General features: G+C 45.8%; 1 protein-coding gene across 1 annotated transcript in view; it reads right to left on the reverse strand.

The window, feature by feature from the left end:
* WWC1 (WW and C2 domain containing 1) overlaps nt 1-23,942 on the reverse strand; it is a 63,213-nt gene that overhangs the window by 38,403 nt on the left and 868 nt on the right. The window lies entirely within an intron of this gene.

A 23,942-nucleotide genomic window follows, 5' to 3' on the forward strand; every position in this document is an offset into this window, starting at 1 on the left:
TTTTTTAAGTATCATTTAGAAACACAGCACATCAGCTTAGTTTTATCAATTCACAACACCTAAGCTTTTAATGCGTTACTTTTTCATTTGATCTTATTCAGGAAATTCAGCTTTAACTTCCAGCAAGCGTAATGGATCATTAAGGTACCTGGAAACTAGGTGCCCTTAGCAACCAACACCCAGCAGCAAGCCAAGGGCACTGCTTCAAAAACCAATCCTGATAACAGAGGTAAAAGATAACAGCCCCACACGACGTGCTAACCTGAGAAGTATCATTTCGTCTTAAGGGAGAGACAGGAGAGGGAAGGCCTTAGTCCAAACTCCCACCCATCACCCTGTAAATGCATGGAGATGCTTCCACCTCTATGAAACGTTTGCCCATAATAACTCCAGTATTCGTACATCAAATGATTTTCAAATTTCTCTTCCACAGCAGGAAATAGTTTCCTATCTCTGACTTGCAAAGTCATGCCATTTTTAATGAGAGGTTTCTCTATTTCTTATGATTTTTTATGTATCACCTCCAGCTCCTCTCCTAGTACAGATAAAACTGTAAGCCAGCATTATCGTGCACAAACACTTAAATTCAACCCTGCTCATCTCGGTTTAGGAAAGCGTTTTTACCATCTCCAATTCCGCTCTTGTCAACCAAAAGCCTTATTATAGAGGAAACTGAAGGCAAATAAGTCTTGTATAACAAGATTTTGATTGACAGTCAGCTTGTTAAACACAGCTGTAACATCACAAAGGTTTCTTACTGAAGTAGCAAACAGGTGAACTGTGCCATTTACAAATTTGAACTTAATACTATAAAGGTATAAGAAATCAATTCCTGTAAAAATAACGTTACATGTTAGCTTCAGCTGCTGGATTTCAGCGTCAACTACAAGCCTCCAACAATCTGACAGAATCGTGGTGCTTTTCAGTTTAGCTGTGTGTACAGACATGTATTCATATGCACACACACACACGCAGGAAACAGCGTGCTTCGGTCACAAAGCCAGTTTATCAACCAAGAAGGGACTGCCAAGTTCCTGCGTAGTACTTAAACCCACTTAATCCCCATATTTGCAGGGCTCCTCAAACCACCACAGCAAAGTAAAGGCATTCCAAGAGTAGAGCTTTATTTCAATCAGTTCCATACAGATCACATGGCCTTACACAGAAATCCTTCATGACTCTCCATGGGTAAAACTACAGAGTTGGGGATTACCAACAGCACCACAGTGATTGCAGAGCTCAATGCACAACGAGGTGAGGCAGCTCCTTGCAGGCAGCAGATCCTTGCAGCCACCGCAATGTCCACCACAGATGGGCAATTGCAACAGCTGCCTTCAGTTTTTTCTTCCTACAAGCACACAGCTTCATGGACAAGTACCACCTCAGGTTGGGTATTAGGAAAAATTTCTTCTCCAAAGGAGCGGTCAGCTGCTGAACAGGCTGCCAGGGAGGTGGTTGAGTCACCATCCTTGGAGATATTCAAAAAATATTTATATGTTGTACTAAGGCACATGGTTTAGCGGGCAAGCATTGGTGGTACGTGGATGGTTGGAGGTCTTTTCCAACCTTGGTGATTCTATGAAACAACATAAGAAATTACCAGTTCTGGTAAATAAATCTGTAAATAAATCTGGCAAATATTTCAATTCATAACATTTATTTTACAGGATCAGTTTCTGAACCCAACAATTTGTGGGAGAAGCTTGAAGTCAGGTTTTATTTTTATAGAATGATAGAATGGTTAAAAGGGGCCTCGGATCATCTAGTTCCAACCCCCATGCAATGGGCAGGGTTGTCAACTCTTAGTTCAAGCGCTAGGTCAGGCTGCACAGGGCTCCATCCAGTCAGGACCAGCCCATCTCCATAACCACTCTGAGCAGCCTGTGCCAGCACTTCACTGCATTCTCAGTGAAAAACCTCCCCTGGCATCTAATTTGATCTCCCCTCTGTTAGTTTAAAACCATCCCCCGTCCTGTTACTATCTACTTGTAAAAAGCTAATTTCCCTCCTGTTTGTAAGTTCCCTTTAAACACTGGAAGACTGTAATAAGGTCTCCCTGGAGCCTTTTTTTCTCCAGGCTGAACAAGCCCAGCTCCCTCAGCCTGTCCTTGCAGGAGAGGTGCTCAGGCCCTCTGATCATCCTCATGGTCCTCTTCCAGACCCCTTCCAAAAACTCCACATCTTTCCTGTGGTGGGGGCCCAGGTCTGGATGCCAGATGGGTCCTCGCAATGGCAGAGAAGAGGGGGACAATCCCCTCCCTCTCCCTGCTGACCACCCCTTGTTTGATGCAGCACAGGATACCGTTGGCCTATCGGGTGGCAATTACACACTGCTAGTCCACATTAAGTTTTTCACCTACCAGGACCCCTAGGTCCTCTATGGGGCTACTCTTAATCATTTTCAACTGCTTTACTTGAATAAACTCTGTGTCTTGAATAAACATTTCTCTGTGTCGCATCTGCCTGACATCCCCTGCTGGCAGCACGGCAGCCCACACCATGCAAACTGGACTGGAGCAATCCAAGAGCCCAGCAGCAGCTCCTGGCGGCACACATTCCCCGTGGGCAGTGCAGAGGTAAGGCGCTGCAGTGAAGGCTGCTGCCACTCAGAGGGCTGCTCTGCTGCCAGGAGCCTCACCACGACGGCATACAGGAGCCTTTGTTTTTAATGAGGTCATCCTGTTCTCAAGACAGACGATGATTATTTTTACACTCGAGCATTAAAAATAAAATCTGTCACATTTCTGACAAGTTTTCTAGGACTGGAGCAATCTACTCCTTACAAGAGCTTTTAAAAATAGACTCCCACACATTTATTAGTCAAATCTGCAATCCAGCCCTCAAACACACTGGGCTATTCGTCTCTATAGTAACTCCATTTTCCCCTCAGAGCATCTCCTCTAGCTGCATAGAGGATTACCTTTGGAGGCCAAAGGTGTGGTAGCGGGGAGGCCCTTGTTTTGGGATCTTGCTGGCAAACCTTTCCTCACCCACCACCCCGAGCACTGTGAAACACTCCCCTGCATTTTGCTCCAGCTGCAACGCAGGGAAAGGTGTTGACAACAGCTCATCCCTGACAGCCAGCCCCTGAGACATGACAACAGACAGCTCTGAGCCGCTGCAACCCTCAGCTCCCCAACTCTGTGACATTTTTATCGAGGGAAGTCTCCCCACCCATGGAGCAGAAAGCAGCCACTAAGAGCCACCAAAAGCTATGAAGAATTGCAAATGGTAAAGTGCTTCCCAGGTAACAGTGAGCAACCTTGAAGAAGCAAGCACTAATTTTAAAACATTAGTAGTTCCACCCAGTCTTAGATGCCGGATGTTACAAGACTAACACAAAGGCTTAGCCCCCCCCCCAGAATTTCTGTACATCCAGAGGAGATGTCACTGCGATGACTATCAGCACTTCAGGTGCTTCTGCCTGGTCCCTGTTTTTGCTGGGATAATAGGATAAACAGGAACAGAATTATATCCCTCACATAAAAGCATAGTGATAAGACAAAACAAAAAGCTTATTAAGTTGTTGCTCTAAACTAAATACATTTGCCTAAGCCTCAACTCAAACCTCACCAAAAGCAATGTAGTGACGAAAAAAAAAAGCCAGCACATCACACACCATCTCAAGCAACTCAGACTGAAGGTTGTGTTCTTTTCAGAAGGATTTCCTTTATCATAATGGTTAGCGAGCATCTTCACTTCACGTTGTGCCAAGGGAGATTTGGGCTGGGCGTTAGGAAATACTACTTTTCTGAAAGAGTGGTCAGGCACTGGAATGTGCTGCCCAGGGAGGTGGTGGAGTCACGGACCCTGGAGGTGTTCAAGGAACGGTTGGAATTTGTATTGAGGGACATGGTTTACTGAGTACTATTGGTGATAGGTGGATGGTTGGACTGGATGATCTTGAAGGTCTTTCCCAACCTTGGTGATTCTGTGATTCACAGCCCCCCAAAGACTTACCTCATCCTTTCTCTCTTCCCAACTTGAGAAACTCCATGCATCGAATCACCTCTGGAAGAAGCTTATTTTCCAAAGTATATTCATTTTAAACAGTTTCATTGACACCCAATAATTCAGCTATGGCCTCTCCTACTCTTTAACCAAGACATGAAAATACACCAAATAGCTCATTAAGGTGAACCTGTTGTACCTAAATTGCTAATTTTCAAATTCTTTTATTCTTCTACAGAAATCAGCTGTGTTAGCATCTAGCTGGGCAGCACACAAAGCACCAAGGACTTGCAAGGACTCCAGGAATCTGGCTACACCCAGTATTCCAAGCATTCCAAATAGATGAGGGCTGGAACTTCGAGACGATCTTTGAGGTCCCTCCCAACCCAAGCCATTCTATGGTTCTATGAAATACATTTATACATTCAGTAGTAATATTAGATTTATATTACTCAAACAAATTAATAGAAGTATCAAAGTACACAATTTAACACCCCACTAACCCCAGCAAGCATCCCAGTATGTATCAGTCTACTGCTTCAGAGTTGCTTGCTCATTCTACCCATTTTTGAAAAAGCCTTGCACATTCACAAGTTCTGCTTTGCACAGTGACAGTACTTGTCTATGCATTTCTTCTCCACACAGATTATTCACCTTTGGAAACAGAAAACTACTAAGTTATTTGTGTGGAAAATACTATCAGAAACCAGTTACAGGTTTTAGATCACCCCTAGAGATTAACACACTGGCTCAGCTAGCAGGAGAGAGGCAGGTGGTCCGTCATACTCTCTTAATCACTCAAATGCAAAATTCCTGAGATAGTTCAAGGTTAAAAGTCAGGAAATGGGAGTTAGGGCTTCTCACAACATTAACTTGCCTGCCAGCCTGTATATCCTGCATGCTTTCCAGAACTGATTAAACAGAAAAGATATAAAAGTGTAAGGTACAAGTCTGAGAACAGTGCAGCACTACCACACTTAAAGCATGCAAGAGTTTGAGTTTAACCATGCAAGTCATTCAAGCATCTTTGGTTTTAAACAGTTAAGGCTGGTTTTTCTTGTTATTTTCTTCATCCCCAAAGGAATTTGACTTCAGTTCTTCCAAGATCAGAAGCAGCCTTCCCACCTGCAAAGCCTGAATAGATTAATTAAAATCAAGTCAGGTCTCCCTTTCACTCAGAAGTTCAGCCACTTTGGAAGAAAGGGACTCTTCACTTCACAGCAACGGGTCAATTGTCTACCAAGTATCCAGACTGAGTAGTCCGACTAGCTTCTCGATGTATTTTGGAGATTAGGAACTGGAAGGTTTGTTTCTGTTCTTGCAGCCTGCACTTCTTCTCTGAAAGGCTGCCTACAGAGTGTGGGCACAACAGTTTACACGGGCAAGATGCCTCGGAGATAAAGAGGAGTACAGGACACCCTTTCCTGCTCATCTTCAGTTTGTACAGCAGGAAGCCAATAGCTACTTTCTAAAATAAATATATATATTTGAGACTTTGGCAACATGGAAAACACTAAGCAATCGTGCACTCAGAACTCAGTAGTGGCAGCAGAGTAGGCACTGAGCTGCCCATTTGGAAGTGATTTTTGGTTCACCCTGCAAACAGACATTGGCAGGCACTCTGAATTTTCACTTCATACAGTACTATTTGGCAACTAAAAACATGAATTCTTCAAGGAACAGCACACATTGCCTCATTTCTACCAGCATGTTCTATCCCTACTGAGGAAAGAAAGTACAGAATGATAATGAATGATTCCTACTCCTTCACTTGATAGGGTCTTGGCAGCTCTGAAGTTCTGTCCAGGCAGGTTCAGCAATGGATCCTAACAAGCCACAGGAGCCCCAGAGAGATCAAGGGCAGTTAGAGGAGGACTATTACTCCTTTAATGTCTCCACGACCTCAGCACTGCTAGATGGGAGCCACAGTATTTCTGTCAGCCTCTAAGAACCAGAGAGGGTTGGTCAGGGTAGTCTTGGAGCAATGGAAAACACCTAAGAATAAAAAACTTCTAGTTGGAAAGCCATCCTGAATTGAAGATATGGAACACAATAGTTAAGCATAAACATTACCCTGGGAACTGCAATACGCGCCATTCTGCTCAAGAAAGGCAAACCAAAACTACCTCAACAGGCCCACATAAACAATTCCTAAGAGCATTGCTGCAGAGCTTCCTGGGGTATTTCTTCAAGAAGTTAGTTTTTAAGTTAAGAAGGTTACCAGTAACACAATGCATTATGTCAACAAAGGAAAAGCACTGAGACAGCTACATTGGAACCGGAAGAAGCTTCCAAGAAAAGCAGAACACTTCAGCAACGCTAAGATCAAGAATGGAACATTGCCTACCATATTACACAGGGAGCATTCAGCACACCCAGTTTCCAAGATTTCTCATACAAGAAGCAGCCATTCTCACACCTGCCCATGAGCCTACGAGGCAGCAGCACAGCCTCAGACAGTATGATCACAACAGTACGACCCCAAAAACGTTACTGAGAACAGTGACTGCTGCTTCTGGTGCTGACGCAATTTCTTGATTCCTGTAAAGTCATACAGCAGAAATGTCAAAGAGCAGATGTCTAACAGTACCATGGGAGAGTGAATCTTCAGGGGATGAATAAGAAGCCTAAGATAAAAGCAACAGGGTAAGAATAGATTTATCACTGTTTTCATCCTGGGAAGCACAGGAACATTTACCAAGTAGTTATGCCTAGTAAGAAACAGAAAGAAACAACTCCGAGCCACACTTAGTGCCATGAATGGTACAAAACCCAAAACACGGCTCTACTTCTATTGCAATAGAGTCAATACAGATCAACAGCTACAGAAGTTTACCTGCTCATTTGAGGACAGTAAAAGTGAGGTTTGCATTAACAAGTTTGCATTTAAGTGAGTTGAACTGACTTACTCTTCTAAAACATTATTAATTTTGAATAACCCATTATCTGTTTTGCCAACAGACTGGGACTGTGTTAAGGTAGAAGCTAGAACACTCCTCCTCTCACTCCCCTCGAAAGCCTCCTGCCATCCTTCTGCCCCACGTTCCAAGAAGCACAAGAAGAAGAATCAAGTCCCGGTGCACAGACCAAAGAACCACAGCTCAGACAAACAGGAGCAGGACAATAGCTTGGGTGCTGCGTATGTTCTAGACTCCACAGCAGTGCCACAGTTTTTATATTGGTGTAGAAGACTGAGAAAGACGACAATATTCCTGAATTTAGTACAACTTTCGCTGTATTTTGAATTGCACCTTGTCTCCTGACTGGGATGAGCAGTCTGCTCACATTCAACATTTAGAGTATTTTAAGACGAGATACAGAAGCAACATATGTTATTTTTTCAGAATTCAAGGGAAAACTCCTTATGAAAATTACATTTCCCCAAACCATTTCCAACTCAAGTATTGTTGCAGGGAGTATTATCTGAGGCTTTTTATGAGCACAACGTTATGGATTTAATCTGTATCAATTGTTCAAAGAGGATGGGAATAGAAAGGCTCAGCAGTTAAGTACAAGCAATAAACCAGACCGTGACAAATTGTAACCGGGTGCCAAAAATGCAAGGTGGCATCTTTAAAGTGTGTGTGCCTGTGCATGTGGGTGTTAAATTGTCATCTGTTTGGAATGGGAAACTGACACCGTTATTTTGCTGCAGAAATGAGAATGCTGCATGCTTTGGCCTCAAGCAATTAACCAGGTTTGTACCTAATGAAGTGTGTCCCAAATTTATTTATTTTTAAGCGCCTGGTCTCCAACTGCACTTCACAAAGCTACCCACAATCAAAGCTTTTTTTAGCTACTCCTCAGAAATGCACAGCTCTTCTTATCAGCAAGATGCTCACACTCCAAACTATGGCTATGCACTGAGCACATCCACGCGGCCACATAAGCACTGTACTGCCTATATACCACTTCAGAAAGCAGTGCTAGTGCCCTGTGTGTAACCGCAGGCTGTGCAGCAGGGGAAGTACATTGCCCGAAACTGAGATATACACTGAAGACTAGACATAATCTAACTGCACCCGAAATGCAGGCAGCATCTATCAGTAGTTAATTTTCCCGTGCCACCTGCCTGCCCTGTAGTACTGCAGATACTTGTGGGATCGTGCAACCTGGTGTTATTTCCATTTCTTTTTATCTGCTGCATCTGACCTCCTGAAAGGAAGGCAGTGCCCCCACCACTTAGCAGCACTGACATCCATTTCCCACATTAATATTTTCTTTTTTAAAGGGAACATTTCTACCTAGTGCTAGCTTCCTACTCTCATTACTGAATTCCTGCCTGGTAGCTGGTGGTTAACCAGCAAGAGCAAGAGTATCTCCATTGCTGTGAGCAGAGGCCACACTTGGCAGTACCAGCTGAAAACAGAATTCTGAAGATCATTAGCACATATCCAAATTCCTAGCACACATCAGATCTCTAAAATGGAAAGTCTGATAACTGAGAAAACATTTCTGACCAAATGCTGTAAGAGAAGCATTTATAAACAAGTCATCTAAGACAATAGCAAACACCTCAATTCCTTTAATGGAAGATAAGCAGCACGGAAGTTCACATACCAGAAGAAAGACATTACTATTCTGTCCCTGTACAGAAAACAAATTGAGTTTAAGTATCTTCTCCCAAAGTTGCAGCAGCCTCAGTTCTGGAAGTACCACAGTCACAGGCTGCAATGGAACTACGGTCCCTTCAGGAATGCAGCATTTATCATTTCATAGCACCTATTCATAGTAATAAGTGTTAATTTCTTTTTTGTACTACAAGTATTGTTTTACTGGACTGTGAAGCTATTTATTTTTCTGGGATGTGCTCCAGGATTAAATGCAACAAAAAAGCATTTCAGAACAGAATCTGTCTGTTCTTAGGCAGTGCAATTCCTTTAACCAAGCACTCCATGCGACTGTACAAGAACACACACTGGTAGAGGGGAGGAAGGGAGAATCTACAGCACAAATACACTGACAACTGAGCCAGGCAAATAGTTGCTGCCACAAAAAGCAGCTCTCTCACCTTCCAACCCGCAAACCCTGCCCTTGGCTCTGGTTCCTTCCTGCAGCTCTGCCCTCCCCTATCATATCCCACAAGTTGCTCCCAGTCAGTGACACAGCAGAATTCCTAGATTTTAATGAGAGCCAATTCGCCCCTGAGTTACTGGGGCTCTCAGCAGTCAGCTGCACACCAGAAACAGTGAGGGCTGTAGGGAAAAGAGTGCAGCCCTCGCTTCTGGTGAGGACCTGGTGAGATGTCTGACTGCTCAGCAGGTGCTGGTAACCCAGCTCTTAAATGTGCTTCATCTGCCACAGCACTGTAATTTAAGTTGCTCCTCCCGAGTGGCCCATCTACCCCAGCTGCCAGATCCAGCCACACTAATGCATCTACACTCATTATTACTTATAAGCGAAGAGCACAGTTGTCAGCTTTAGCAGCAGGTCCCCCAGATCCCTGCACACCAGCAGGAGCTGGCTGTGCTGCAGGGACAGCTGTGCTCCCGGCAGTGACACGCTGCAGGACACAAGGAGCTGTCTTGTTGCAGCCCTGGGCAGCCAAGCAGCCCACTGCACACGGCTGGCAAAGAACGCACTTGCTGGCTGCACCTTTTCATCTCGATAAGGATTTTCAAGGTCATGTTTGTTTCCCTCCTGGCTCTGGTGAAATCCCAGGCACGCAGCCCGCAGCTGCAGCACATTCCCACCCCGCATGTCTCCTAGGTACCAGCACAACCTGTCACATTCCTCCACACCAGCACACCCCATCTCGTCAGATGGCTCCCTGGGCTCAGTAACACCTTACTGACTATATCCTTTTCTCCTGGGAGTGAGTGGCTGCAGCACCTTGCCCCAGGGCTGGAAGTGGTGTGGAAGGCATCAGCCTGAGAGCCTCCCTCTGCGCAGCACTCATCCCTGCACACGCAGCAGGACCACAGGCCTTCGCTGTGCCAGGCAGGATTCCTAGGTAGCTTCCAAACAAACCTTATGTGCTGCCTGCTCACAGGGAGAGCTAATTATACAAGCTGTTAGGCATGTATGCATGCACCACAGTGCTCTGAGTCATTAGAGCATGGGATTTATACTTCACTGCACGCATCTTGCTCTTTGTGACCATGTGCCTAGATACAGCCAGAACGAACACAACTATCTGGAATGTCTGCAGCTCGCCAACCAGCCTATCTGAATGCAAAGCTGGGCCGCCCCTGAGCCTGACTGGCTGCATGTGACCCGGCTGCACATCCAGCTTTCCCAATACTGTTTAGAACCCCTATTCCTTACCCCCTCCCCCCCACCATTTGAGAACAGAGCGCAGTGCAACATTTAAGTCGTGATCTTTTCTTGTGTTATAAAAGCAACTCGAGTGCTGGGGAAAGTCAGGCAGTTTGGGTGATCCCAGAGATGAACATGGGAAGCCCCCCCCAGGCTCACAGACCCGTTCCTATGGCAGCAGCCGATCTTCAGCTGATGGCAATCCCCCCCATTCAAAGGCACCGGACACCCAACGCCACAGCATGCCTGCCAGAGCAGGCATGTTTCTGTCCTTCAGTCACTCGGCTTTCATTTACAGGAGCCCAATCTGGTCCCCAGTGAGCTCAGGACAGCAGCCCGCAGCACTACATCCCGCAGCGCAGGGCCGGGTCTGCAGGGTGATGCCCACTGCCACTTCCAGCTAATTGCCACAGTCAATAGGAAGTGGCATAGAGTAGGACAGTGTGTGTTCAGCACTTTGGTTTGGTTCTCATTTTACTCCTGTGCTCATTAACAAAGCATCAGGGTGTATTCTACGTAAAAACAAATAGCAATAGCTATGTTTTACGTGGATTAGATGTTGTTTCTGACATTTCTCATCTTCAAAAGAACTTCTGCTAAGGATCTCACTTCACCTTCTCAGATCTCCACGCATCTGACATTACCTCTAAACAAGCTCTGTCCCCCTCATCCAGTCTGCCTCAGCCCCATAGCATGGCTCCATCCTACAGACATCCCTTTCCTAAAGGGATTATACTCTGACATCTCATGCTATACTCACACACAGGACTTCTCCCCGGGCCACCAGAAGCAGCCCATACAGCAGTGGCAGGGCTCACAGCTCAGCCCAGACCTTCAGCACCAGTGCAAGTTGCAACTCCGACACCAGTTACTTTTAACTCCTCACCCAAACACTGATCTACACCGTCAACGCATACTTAGCTACATGCATACATTAATTTTGTTCAATCAATTCAGCTAAGAGAATTACCATTCTTAGTCTATGTAGTCTACAAAGACCAAGTTGAAGCCCTCTAGCAAATCAAATACTCCTGCTGACCTTGCCTTGCATATCTAAGCAAACCTACGTATTGATTCAGAGAACCAAAATCAGTGATGAATGCACATAACTAATAAAAACACAGACCTTACCAGCAGAGGTCTTTGAGCACTCCTCCTTTCTTCCATTAATCTTGTCCTTTATTCAATGTCCTTCTAATAACTGTCAAATCAATGGCAGGAACACGTGCTTCTACTGTTCCACACTCAAGATGACAAAGGATATTGCAGAAACTGCAGCGTCCAGGATGAATGAAATCGCTGTGAAATCCTAACAACTTTTTTCCACTGAACTGCTCTGCAGAGTTCCTAAGCAGCAGCACTGAGTCCAGCCAACATGCAGAACAGTGCCTTCCAGATCTGCACGCAGCAGATCCAGGAAGGACATGCCGAAAGAAGCCAGCATCCCGTCAGGTGTCACCTTCACAGTGTCACAGCAGATGGAATTACAGCCTGCAGCACAGCACTAAGACAGCATCCATCTCTGATATTTAAGCTGTCTGCCCTGAAAGGCAAACCGGAAGTGGCATTGCTGCCCGTGGTGCCAGCTCAGTGCCTCACACCAAGTCAGGCTTTCCCAAGGAAGCATGCTGTGGGGGAAGGCTCTACTGCTGCAGTGCCCAACCCCACGTCACCTTGGTTACTGCAGCAGCAGAAATGGAGCCCTGAAAGCACAGAGCAGGGTTGGGGCACAGCAAGGTGAGGGACCTACACCTCCCAGGCCGCAGCAGTAGAGGGGCAGGAGGCCACGATGCCCCACAGTCATGACAGGCTCTGGGACAAAGCTGTCCAGCCCTTCCACCTGCAAGTAAGTGCACAAGTGGCCTGCACATCATAAGCTATTGTCTGCTGCACTCTCAAGGTGAATCCAGAGGCAAACACCTACCCTGTCAGGATAGAAGGAAAAGAACCTAAATCCACATCCCATCCAGCCTCTATCTTTACTCAATAGAATGATGCAGCAAGTCTAGTAAGTGAGATCAGGGCCTAACACAAAGCTGTCAGGAGTAAAATAAGAAGCAGTGCTCACTATTAAAAAAAAAAAAGTGAGATTTGTAAATAAGTTAATGCCTTCTATTCTTCTTCATTAACATACAATAAAAATATTCTTAGAAAAATAAAATGCAGAGCTTCACAGCAACTAGAAGTGCTGCATTTCTTCACACATCAGCCATTCCCCTATCTGTACCCAAACCACTTGATGCGCTAAATGCCCACCTCATAAAGTCAACAAGTCATCCCTTAGGATTCAGCCTCAGAAGGACCGGATTTGTTTACCACAGTTTTGTCCTTTCTTTAAGGCTAAATAAAGGACTTAATGCTCTTCAAGTGCAGAGAGCTGCATGTTGGTCCCCCGTGCGTCCAGTCACCAGCTCGGGTGCAGCGATGCTCTGACATGGCAGACGGCAACGAATTCTCAGCACTCATTGTAAATGCAACAACTTTCTAGTTACCTAGAAACCTTATTTCAAATCAACACAAGTTCCGCTCTGTTCAGCGGAGCCTCCAGGCACCAAAGGGACATCACCTCTGCTGTCTGCCTCTTTGCTTACAATACGAGACAGCAAGGGGAACTTCTCTGAGCATCAAGCAAGAGAACCTACCTGTGACCGGCTAAGAAAACAAGTAAACAGGACTAAGAGGGCAATTTGCTACAGCTGTGCAAGCCAGAAAAATGAATACGTAGTCCTCAGTGAATTGAGTGCATTGCCTTGTTTTTTTGTTCAGTTGAATCAAGGCATCCCAGAAGCAGGCTGCAAGAGAGCAGGAAAGCTAAATTGAACAACACAGCTTTCAAGAAAGAACTCAGTGGGGAGGAAAGAACATGGAAACTCTGCTAGCTTTTCCCATCCAACATAGATGCATTTTATATTCTCCCCAACACAGAACTAAAGAGAAAAGGAGAAAGAACTCAAACATCAGTAAGGAGAAGCAATTCCAAGATGAGCTGTCAGAACACCGGGGAAGGGTGCAGTAAGCAACACACAAGAAGTACACACAGAGCCCTGGAGCTGACTGTTGCAATACAGGAACATGTCCCTCCATTTTTATGCACAGGATATAAAAGTTTAGACCATTATATTTGTTATTAAAATCAGTTGAGAAAAACATCTTAACAAGTTTCCATGCCTTTCTTAGCATGTTAAGGTTCATAATGCTTCTTGCAGTTCTCTGCTTCACATGTTTTGTTCAAGGCTTACTGATTATCCTAATAAAATAACACACAAAAGCGCACGAAAAACCCTCTTATAGTGAAAATTAGAGCATCGGATCTATTACACCACTCAGCCTTTCACCTCAGCTGGAGGAGCATTAGAGCCTTTGGACATCTCATTTCAATGAGAAGGTTATTTAGTTCTGGAGAGTTTGCAGCAAAGTATTTAATCGCTAAAGGATTTGCAAATGATACATGAATATGCATGCAGCACTTCTCACCATGATATAAATCCTATTGTATATTTATGAATGGATTGCTTTGCCTCTAGCATCTACATGTATATAAACACAGGTTTTATTCTTCCTCCCTTCTTTTTAAGGAGGTGCTTGAACAAATTTGCATTTTTTGAAATCTACCTACAATGCATTTCTTGCTTCCCCCCTGTAAAAAAAAAAAACAACAACTCTCTACATCTCCTCCTTCCATAAGGGAAAACACATACTGTATGAGAGGTTTTAAACACCCTTTAAGCATGTCCCCGAGAGAGAGCTAAGCAACAGTGGCACACAACTTGAGAGAGAAAACAGGAATGACAACAGCCAGAGAGAGGGGGAAAAAGTATTCAGAACATCTGAGTAGGGAATAAAGGTGTGAAGTGACAGGTCAATAGCTTGCTTTCGATTGCAAAAATTCTAGCTAAAGGGAAGTAAATCCTCCACAGGCATCTAGGAAGCAACATAAATACTAAGTCTCCTAATGCAAAAACCTTGTACCACTGATGGAACTCCATTATTCCTTTCATCAGGCACCCGGGCTGCTCACGAAGCAGCATTTTTAGCCTGTCTTCAACAGCGTTTGGCACGATGCGTTACCGCCCTTCAGGAGGGTGTTGCCACACACCTGCCTAACGACCGCAGAGAAGTAATTTCAGCAATGCCTTAAAGATACTTGTTGGAATGATTTAATTTAGGTTATTTCATTGCAAATCTATTCTGTAATAAACCTGTTGGCAAAGAAGCACTCGCCAACATACAGCACTCCATCAGAATCAAGTGTCACAGCAGACTTCCAAGCAGAATGATTACAGGTGTGAATTACCACCACTTGTACTGCTTTCATTCCTGTTAAGACACAGCAGAACTCTCAGCATTGAAAAGTTAAGCACCTCAGCTGTCCTCCTCTTTCAAGGACTTGGCGTCTCTTGGCTCTGCATGGGAAACAGAAGCAGCCCCCAGATTACAGCCACCCCCTTCTGCAAAGGGGAGACCCACGGCAGGGAGCAGAAGGGCTGATCCAGCAGCCATAGGAGCACAACAGAACACGATCAATACACGACAAGTTCCTTCTTCTCCCAAATAATCATTGCCTGTTCACACATCTACTCCAGGTTGCAAACTGCAACACACTCAGCTTAAGTCGTGTCTTAAGACTTAAGAGAAAAAGATCCTCAAGAAGGAAGAAATGTATAGAGTGCCCTGAATCCAAATCCACAGCAGCCATGCCTGGACCAGACCACCTAAGTTACTGAAGATGCAACAATACCATCAGAACTACAGGAGAACCACTATCCAAAGCTGCAGCAGCCTGTCCCAGGGAAGCAGACAGAAAGAAAACCAGGATGCAATAAGGGTATTAGCTACAGCCTACTGGACAAATAGGGAGTAAAGATGAGAAAACTCAACAAAAAACATCTGTTGTAGGGCTAAGAGTGGCATTTACAAAAGCAGTGTGAAAGCAAACCTGAATGAAAGATGTCACTAAGTGTGAGCTGCTCAGCCGCAAATCGATCTCGGCGAATAATTTCAATCTGCAACTCTCCTGCAAATAATCCAGGCAGGTTCCTAAGCCATATATCCCTCCCTGCCATCCCACACATTCTTCCTCTAAAAGTGAAGGGAAGCTTAAAGAAGAAGGAGAAACTAATGCCCAACTATGTTTGTTTCTCTGATCTTACATGTCTTAAGTATTTGGGCTCAGAACATGCCTCTCTTAGCATCGAGCAATGAAAGACCATGACAGCAGATACCTTCCGCACTTAAACATTAGAGAGCCAGCTGCATGAGGAACTAGCAGTGCTATCAGATCTTCTCTGAAGAATTAACAGATGGCCTATGACAACACATTTACCTTTACTCAGAATTACAGACTGTTTCAGCTGCCCACGTAGCAAACCATCACCACTCTAACCAAGCTGAGAGCTGCACAGTCTACTGCAGAGCGCACCAGGTGCAGCTGCTCTTCAGCAGAAGTACATGCCAAATAAAGTAGCAAAATGTTAAGATGGAAGATTGCAGAAGGTTCTTTAAAAGACAGAACAAACTGGGGAGAGCTGTTAAAGATTAACCCTTAAAACTGACTTCCCATCCTTTAGTCAGAAGTGCTTCACCAAAAATACGCACTTAACTGGAACACCTTCTTAGATCTGATGCTGTCTCTCACCAAAACAGCACAGAAAGAGTGCGCCCCTGTGCAATAAATAGCTTGCAGGAGGTGACACCGGGAGCCTCAGCTTTGCTGCTCTACTCCCCTGCTAGCAGTCTATCAGCAATCAAATACTGTGACAAAGGAAGGGAGCAGCAGATGAAGACAGTGCAAAACAGCAGGAGAAACAATGAAAAAGATACAGGAGAGCTCAGAGCCTGAAAGTTACTCACCAGAAGTCAAGTAGGCTTAGAGCCCTAACGGCAGCTTTTTTTGGTTATCGCTCACGTCTTTGCAGTATCACATTTCTGTCTCGGCTTCACAGATGGAAGGAACTGCAGTTTATTAGGCACTATGAGAGACTTTGGAGAAAGAGCAGAAAGCAGAGGGATAGGCTCCATTCACAGACAGCACGAAAGGAAGGGCATTCTAACATTCAGAGCAGTGGGTTAGAGGAAAGCTATCAGAAGTTGAGGAGATGCAGCTCACAAATCACACAGAACTGAAATAGGGGAATGACATTCATAATAACTGGAAAGGCATCACACATTTTACAAAGTTCAAGATAAATTCTGAAGCTCCTATACTCAAAATTTAAAAGCAAAAAAAAGAAGTCTAAAGCATCTTATAAAAGCCTAGTGTCACAGAAAGCCACAGGATATGGTTAACAGGCATGACATTGCCCCTCCCTGCACACACAGGTTAACATACAGACAGAACAACGCTCGTGGAGAAAATGGAAGATCTCTTCCGTGGACAAATCTGCCTATTTCTATCTTACTGGAAAACCTCCTGACAGAGATGCACCTGTTAGGCAGCCCAAAGCACTCTACATAAGCTTCCAGATAAGAATTAAAAAGTGAGCGTCCTTCCAAGGCAACAGATTATTTTACCCTTGCTGCTTACATCTTCTGCGGTGCGAAACACGGCCGACAAAAGAAAGGACAAACAGCAAGTGTGACTCACTGCCCTACTGACTGAGAAGCCATTTGGGGCAGCTGATGTGGAGAGTTTTGAGGAATTTTGGAAGAAATCTGAACAAGTGGGTGAAGTGACAGCTGAGGTGAAGAGAAATGAGATGCTGAAACACGCTGACCAGCATAAAGCGGAGTGCTTTAACCTCCCCGTCCTCCGCAGGGTGAACATGCTGCTAATCAAATACACCCAAGCATCACCACTAACACCTTCCAACAAAACTTTTGTATAAGGTGCTGATTTCATTTTCGGTTTAACCACCACAAAAATCCACACTACAAAAGTGTTATTCATGTTGAGACTACTTTTTTTTTTTTTTTTTTTTTTTTGTAAGTGACAGCCTCATCCAGAACACTACATCCAGTGCTGATCATCCCAAATTAGGCAAGTCATACAATTTTATCTTTGAAAGGCTTCCTTCAGTTCTCCCTCTCTGCTTTGCAGGGAACTCATTCAGAACACCAGCAGGCCACAAAGCTTCATGGTTCCCTCCAGCATCGCTCCATCAATCCTAGGCTGCACCTGGAGAAGCACTACCAACACAGAAGCAGCTGCCAGCAGTATCTTCCTGAAAAGCAGGGTCTCTGGACAGCTGAGACATCGTCTTCCCAACAACAGCTCAAGTCCTGCATAGCCACCAGAAGACTGTGCTAACAGGTGTCAAGGAATCAAAGCAGCACCAGTGTGAACAAAGGCTGGACTGCAACAGCCAGGGCCTGCCTGAACAGCAGCCACCCAGCAGTTAAGAATGAGAGGAGCATCGCTTCTAAAGCACAGACCAAACCTGAAGCAGCACTCTCAAGATGCCCTTCCAGATCAGTGACATAAGATGCAGAAGCACAATACATGCATGTGCCCAATAGGCTCAAAGTGAATCTTTAGAACTACAGAAGCAAAATTGGCCAAAAACTTCCCCATGCACCAACCTGCAGTGAAGCAAGCAGTGGTTCCAGCTTTAGAGCACCAAAACTCTCAAACACGGAACAGATATGAATGACTGCCTCCTGCAAATCAATACTGCTCATTGGGTACTTTAAATCAATAAAGCTTTTCTCCACAGAGTAAATTCTCCTGAAACAGCGATTAGACATTTTAGGAGAAACTAAGTAGTTTCATTAAACAATACCATTAGTCCTGAAACATCAGCTTGACATCTCAGCCAGAAAGCACTCCATCAGAACTAATTAATCCCCACAGCACCTCCATAAGACTGAGAGCACCATTCATCTATTTTTAAATGTGCTGGGCATTTCTGTTACAGAACACAGAGGTGGGGTGGAAGTCATAAGCACCAGAACAAACAGAGCAAGCTGAGCCAGCAGAAAACATCCAACAGCATGAGAAAGCAGGAGAACACTGACAGCTGTAAGACTTGGCTTCTCTGCATCTTCCTGCTGCAGACCAAACCTCCTGTGAATACCCAGAGTCTTCCAGATGTCACCTGACTGGATGAGTGGCAGTGAAAAATGGTTATTATTCCACTGGGAGCAGTTTTGTCTGTTGTTTGCTCAGCAAATTATCTATGCATGCAGCTTGAAGTGTGTGTGTGTGTGTGTGTGTGTGTGTGTGTGTGTGTGTGTGGAGGGGGTGGCGGGGGGGAGCAGTAACCTCAGGCTCTGTGAATGAGAACTTTGGGTTTATTGGAGCAGTTAAAGCTAAGTTCTCATTACCACAAGCAAAGCACATAACCTTACTGAACAGGTATCATTAATGGCAAGAAGCCAGTAGAGAAGGTATTTCCCTCTGAGGAAGTGGCTGATCTACACAGCTCCTGGACGCGTGCACGTGGCAGCAGCAGCCCGCACACCCCAGCCCCTGCCATCCACCAGCCCTGGGCCACTTGTTCGGCTGCCACGTGCCTTGCCAGGGGCATCAGCAGGGCACCTGGGCTGAGCCAGCCAGCCACAGCACCGAGCAATGCGAGGAGGACTTTCCACTGACACATACACAATTTCTCCCTCTGTATGGCAAGGGCATGCAATTCTCCCAGACTTGACACAGCCAAGTGCCACGCCAAGCCCAGGACAGCCCAGCCCTGACACAGAGCACCACCAACCACACCTCTGTACTGTGGGCAGCACCACTCCTGCACGCTGAGCAGAGAGCACGGTGCCTCAGCACCTCACCGACACCTGCTGGAACAGGGGACACAATCGTCTACCAACAGACTCCTCAGTCACTTCAACGAGAGTTCAGCAGCAGGTCAGCCACAGAACCTCCCTGTGCTGCCGGCACAGACTGCTTTGTCTTCAGGGTATTCCATTAACAGTTATTTTTATGGACCAACCTTTCTGGGTCTTACAATATATTTTCTTGCACAACCTAGAAGAATTCAAATCAGATTCAGACACCATTACGTTTGTCACCAGCTCCTCTTTCCACAGCTGCACTGTGAATAAAGTGTCAGTGACAGCTCCAGGACACTCTGTGCCACATGGCAGGGTTCACTCAGGCTCTGCTACAGAATGTGCCCTACCTACAGAACGTGCCCTACCTACAGAACGCAATCAGAAGCTACTGGCAGAGCTGGCACCCCCAGCTCTGGGCACAGCCAGCCCAGGCCACAGCTGCCAACATGTCCTTGCGGCACTCCTGGGCTGAGCGCAGCCACCACAACCTCCTGCCTGGCACCACCTGTGCCAACACAGCTCCCACACTGCCATACAGGACCTGGATCAGCTGCTGCTGTTAAACAAATCCAGACAACGAGACATTCACCAACCAGAGCATGTTCTGGATCAGGCTTCCTGCATTGCTACAGAATTCCATTCCAACAGCAGCAGCTCCAGCTGTCCCAGCCAGCAGTGCCACCGAGCCCCAGCACAACAGCACAGGGATAACCACCTACACGTTCACCGTACTCGCATCTTCATCATTTACAAGTTGGTTCTCAGTACAACTACTTCACTATGAGAACAGATGACTTGCACAGGAGGAAGCTGCTGATTCCCTTGTCAAGTGAGCTGCAGTCGGAGGCAGCTTCACAACTTCACAAGCTGGCAGCCCTTCTGATGCACAATTTAAGCCCTCCCCCCAAGAAAGGCAACCTTGCAGAGCAGAAGATGAAGCTCAACCTAAACTATGGAAACCCAGCAGTGGATGTGAACACAGTGAGGGGCGGGTGCTGCATTTCTGCAGTGGTGACAGTGGGTCACCTCTGCTGGTACATTTACAAGCACAACATGCAGGCTCTCGTTCATTGCTGGTGAAAATGCACAGCTACTGGTGGTGACTGTGTTGGAAAATAGTATTTTATAGCTGAAAAGTGGTTCTATCAAACAGTGTTCTTGTGCTCTTTGTATCTGTTGTAGTTTTCACGGAAATAAATAGGAGGCATTACTTTCAGAGTAACCTATGCATTAGCACTGATATTAACTTCCACTTAGTGCAGGGGGAGAAAAAACTAAAAGAACAGTACAAATCCTACACACTGAGACACCTGCTCCCAAAGACAGCATTTGAAGTGATTACAAAGACTGTATTTCTGTCACTCAACTGTGTGCTTATAGAAAATGGCTTTTACAGACACACGTGGAACTGCCTGTTCTTTATAATAAAAGAATCAGCTATTTGGGGGAACGTAAACATGAGAAAGATGCAGATCCACATACACCTGATGGGGCATTAGGGGAACTAGCAGTAACAAGAGGTAACAGCAGGCCAGCCAGCAGCACGCCGTGGTGCTGCCAGTGATAAAGAAATGCAGAGAAAAGAAATGCTGGATTTTGGATTTTGTCTTCTCCTGACACTGATTTTCACCTGCAGGAAAACACAGCTTCCTTTCTTCTCAATGCTTTTGAGTGCTCTCCCTTCAAGTCTTTTTATTCTTAAGAATTCCTACAATTTAGGCAGCTAAATTTCACTTTATTCCAATGACTACCGTTACGTTAATAGGCAAATAATCTAAGTAGCAGGTATTTACATATGAGGTTTTACCAAGATGCTCACACTTGATTCTTTCATACAAGCTTGGAGATCAAGTGTGCAGAGCAGACTGGGTGTGAGAAGCTTCATGAGCAGAATAACAGAAGAAATACAGCACACTGCAGCACCTCATAGAGCCTGGCAGGGAGGCTTAATGGGGGCACAGCAAGATGATTATGCTCTATATATAACGTTAGCTGGTCTTCATCAAGATCCTCAGGCTCTTTAACATTCACAAGTAAACAGGTGGCACTAGCTTTAATAGCACAAAGTATGCTACATGTGACAATATACACTGACATATATTGGCCCTGAACCCTGGCACATCTCTCCCCTACTTGTCTTTACCAGAACTTTGCAGGTTCAGAGTGGAAGAAGTCTCTATATGGAGTATGAAGTTGTCAGAGAGACACTGCAGAATCTGAGCTTTCTTTTAGTAAGCGTCTCCAACATGCACATCACCAAGAGCCTTTGAAAAATGAAGGCACCAACTGAGGCACTGCTGCCTCCCAGAAATGCAAGCACCTTCTGTGGTTCAGTAGCTTCCCCAGGCTGACCTGAGCAGCGCTCTGGGTTTGCCATCTTTCACACTCAACAGAAGCCCAGTGAGTGGGACAAGCAGAGGTCAGCCAGCTCCATCTACAACAGCTAGAAAAACCCACATACACCAACAGACCAGGAGCATGAGAACACAAGACCCAGAGAATAGGACATGTTTACCAGGCACCTTCAGGAAGCTTCAAGGTAGAAAACCCTCTTACAAGACAGTTTGGGGGCAGATTAAGAGGTTTCCCTACACACTGCTGAGAACCCAAGGACAGCATACACACCGGTATCCAGATACCTCTAACCCCGACGTCTGATGAAAGCAAAGCCTCATTTGAGGCACTATGTTGGTGCAATTCCTGCTCTTAAACATCACTGCGAGTCAGACAGCAGCTGGGGCTGATGTTTCTGAGACGCACTTACCTCTGATTTGCTAATCAGCACAGCAGATTACAGAGCAGGTGCATCCCCTGCATTAAGGAAGCAGCTGGGACAGCACTCTGATATGCTTTACCACATGCTGGTGGATGCCTAGAAAATCATGCTTGCCTTTAGAACTAGGAATAACAAACTGATTTTTCTCTCAGCTCAGTAAGGCTGAGTCACCTATCACAATGCATCCAAGTCCAGAATTACCTAGCTCAGGACAAACTGAGAACTAAAAAAAAAAAAGTCAGTTATTTCTGCACCCTTTTATATAGACAAAAAAAAAGATCTATTTTTCCCCATCTGCCCACAAGAAGTGCCTCGCAGCTTTTTAACCCGAAACCTTGCCTACAGGATATCCAATTCCTCTGTTACACTGTAGCACGGTAATGGTCACATTACAAAATTCCTCTCTGGATGATTTCCCTAAACACTCTAAAATCCACGGGCTCCCCAGGACTCCTCATCTGGAAAAGCCCTACGTGGTGCAAGGTAGGAAGCACTCCAGCACACAGCAGGACCAGCCAAGCTGTCAGAGCATCACTCAGGTCACCGCAGGACAGTGACTCGCCCAGGTCACAGTGACTCTGTACCACCTGAAGTGCAATGGCCCCTCTTACCAAAAGCCCATCTGAAGAGCTGGTGCAATGAGCTACAGGAGAGCAGGCAAACCTGCAGGGATGGCAGTGCCAACCCAAGTGCAAACCCAACATCAGCTGCTATCCCAAGTGTAATGGGCAAGCCTGTGCCCTGAAGCTAGATGGTGTCCCTGCTTATGGCTTTTTCCACTAAATTAAGCTGGAACGAAAGACTTAAGGAGGTTTAAAACCTGCATGCCATTTTCTATTTAGTGAGCAACCAGTTGTTGCTCGCTAAATAAACCAACCAGGTATTGTAAAAGCACAGACACAATGAGATCTCACCACTGAGAGGCAATGGGGTTCAGAATGAGCCTTCAAACATAAATCTTGCCCCACTTTCCCAAAGTCTGCAGTTTTACAATCACACTTCCCAGTATCTACTGCTTCCTCCTGGATCAAAGACAGCATACGTAAGCAGAGCACAGAGAGCACTGCAGCAAGCACACACAACCACCTCTCAGCTGCAGCTAATTCACACACCACTTCCAGGCAGAGAAATGCTGAACACACACCGTCAGATGCACAGTACCTAAAGCCAACCCCACTATGGCAGGGACAGTTATGGCTGAGCTGCTCAGAAACTCCCATCACTTGGTGTCCACAGAGAGCTGTCATCAGCTGAAAGAGAAACTTATTCTTACAAGTACAGCAGACCATGTCCCAGACTCATTCAAACACGTGGTTCCCCATGTGACAGGTAAATGTTTTAACACTGAAGTTGTTCAGCGGTGGACCAATGAGCTCTTCCAACCTCGCTGGTGTTCCGAGGCAGGAGGAGTGCCCAACAGCCTGAGTTCACAGCAGCCTGGCCACACTGCTGGAAGATGACTCAGAAGCAAAGCCCGTCAGGGCCATGTGTATTCAGGTGTATTACTACGTGCACAACAAACCCGTCCTGTGATAGGGCCTGTTGGTGGTGAATGCTCTCCTTTAACAGCAGTGAGCAGTCAGCCCTCATGGATAAGGCAGCCTTCAGCTGCTGCTGTGTCTGACTCACAACCACAGACACATCGGAACTGCTGTAAGCCGCCATCAGCCCTAACAGATTTCTCACTTACCTTCACCAAAAAAAAAGATGCTAAGAAAGTATCCTCAATTTCAGCTCATATCAACTTTAATCAAGGTTAAAAGCCACACTGAGGCACAAACGTGCTCTTTCAGTTCTTTCAATCACTTCACTGAAACATCGGCTTAAAACATGTTCCAAACCTTCAGCAGTCCAACAGGTTACACGTTTGTCACCGGGATGCACAAGGATTACTCCTGGAATGCAGAACACTCCTTAAAATCCTGTAAAACTGCACAACTCACTTCCTGAAACATCAGCTGAGCTACGCAGCACCGGGATAAGGCACAGCGCCGGCATCCCACATGGGATCCCGCAACGGGAGCCCCGCAAAGAGCAGGGGCTGAGCAGGGGGAGAGGGAAGCCAGCGGGGTGCGAGAAATACTTAATGACACGGAGGAAAGCCCGCAAGGTGCGCCCACAGCACACGCCGACCGCGTTCAACGGTCGGAATTTCCAGCTCATCAAGACAGAAGTCCGAGCCGCGTGCCCGGGATTCCCGACACGGCACCCGAGGCGGGAAGCGCTCGGATCCCGC

This window comes from Meleagris gallopavo, chromosome 15, assembly GCF_000146605.3.
Source record: "Meleagris gallopavo isolate NT-WF06-2002-E0010 breed Aviagen turkey brand Nicholas breeding stock chromosome 15, Turkey_5.1, whole genome shotgun sequence".
In the NCBI taxonomy this organism is placed as follows: domain Eukaryota; kingdom Metazoa; phylum Chordata; class Aves; order Galliformes; family Phasianidae; genus Meleagris; species Meleagris gallopavo.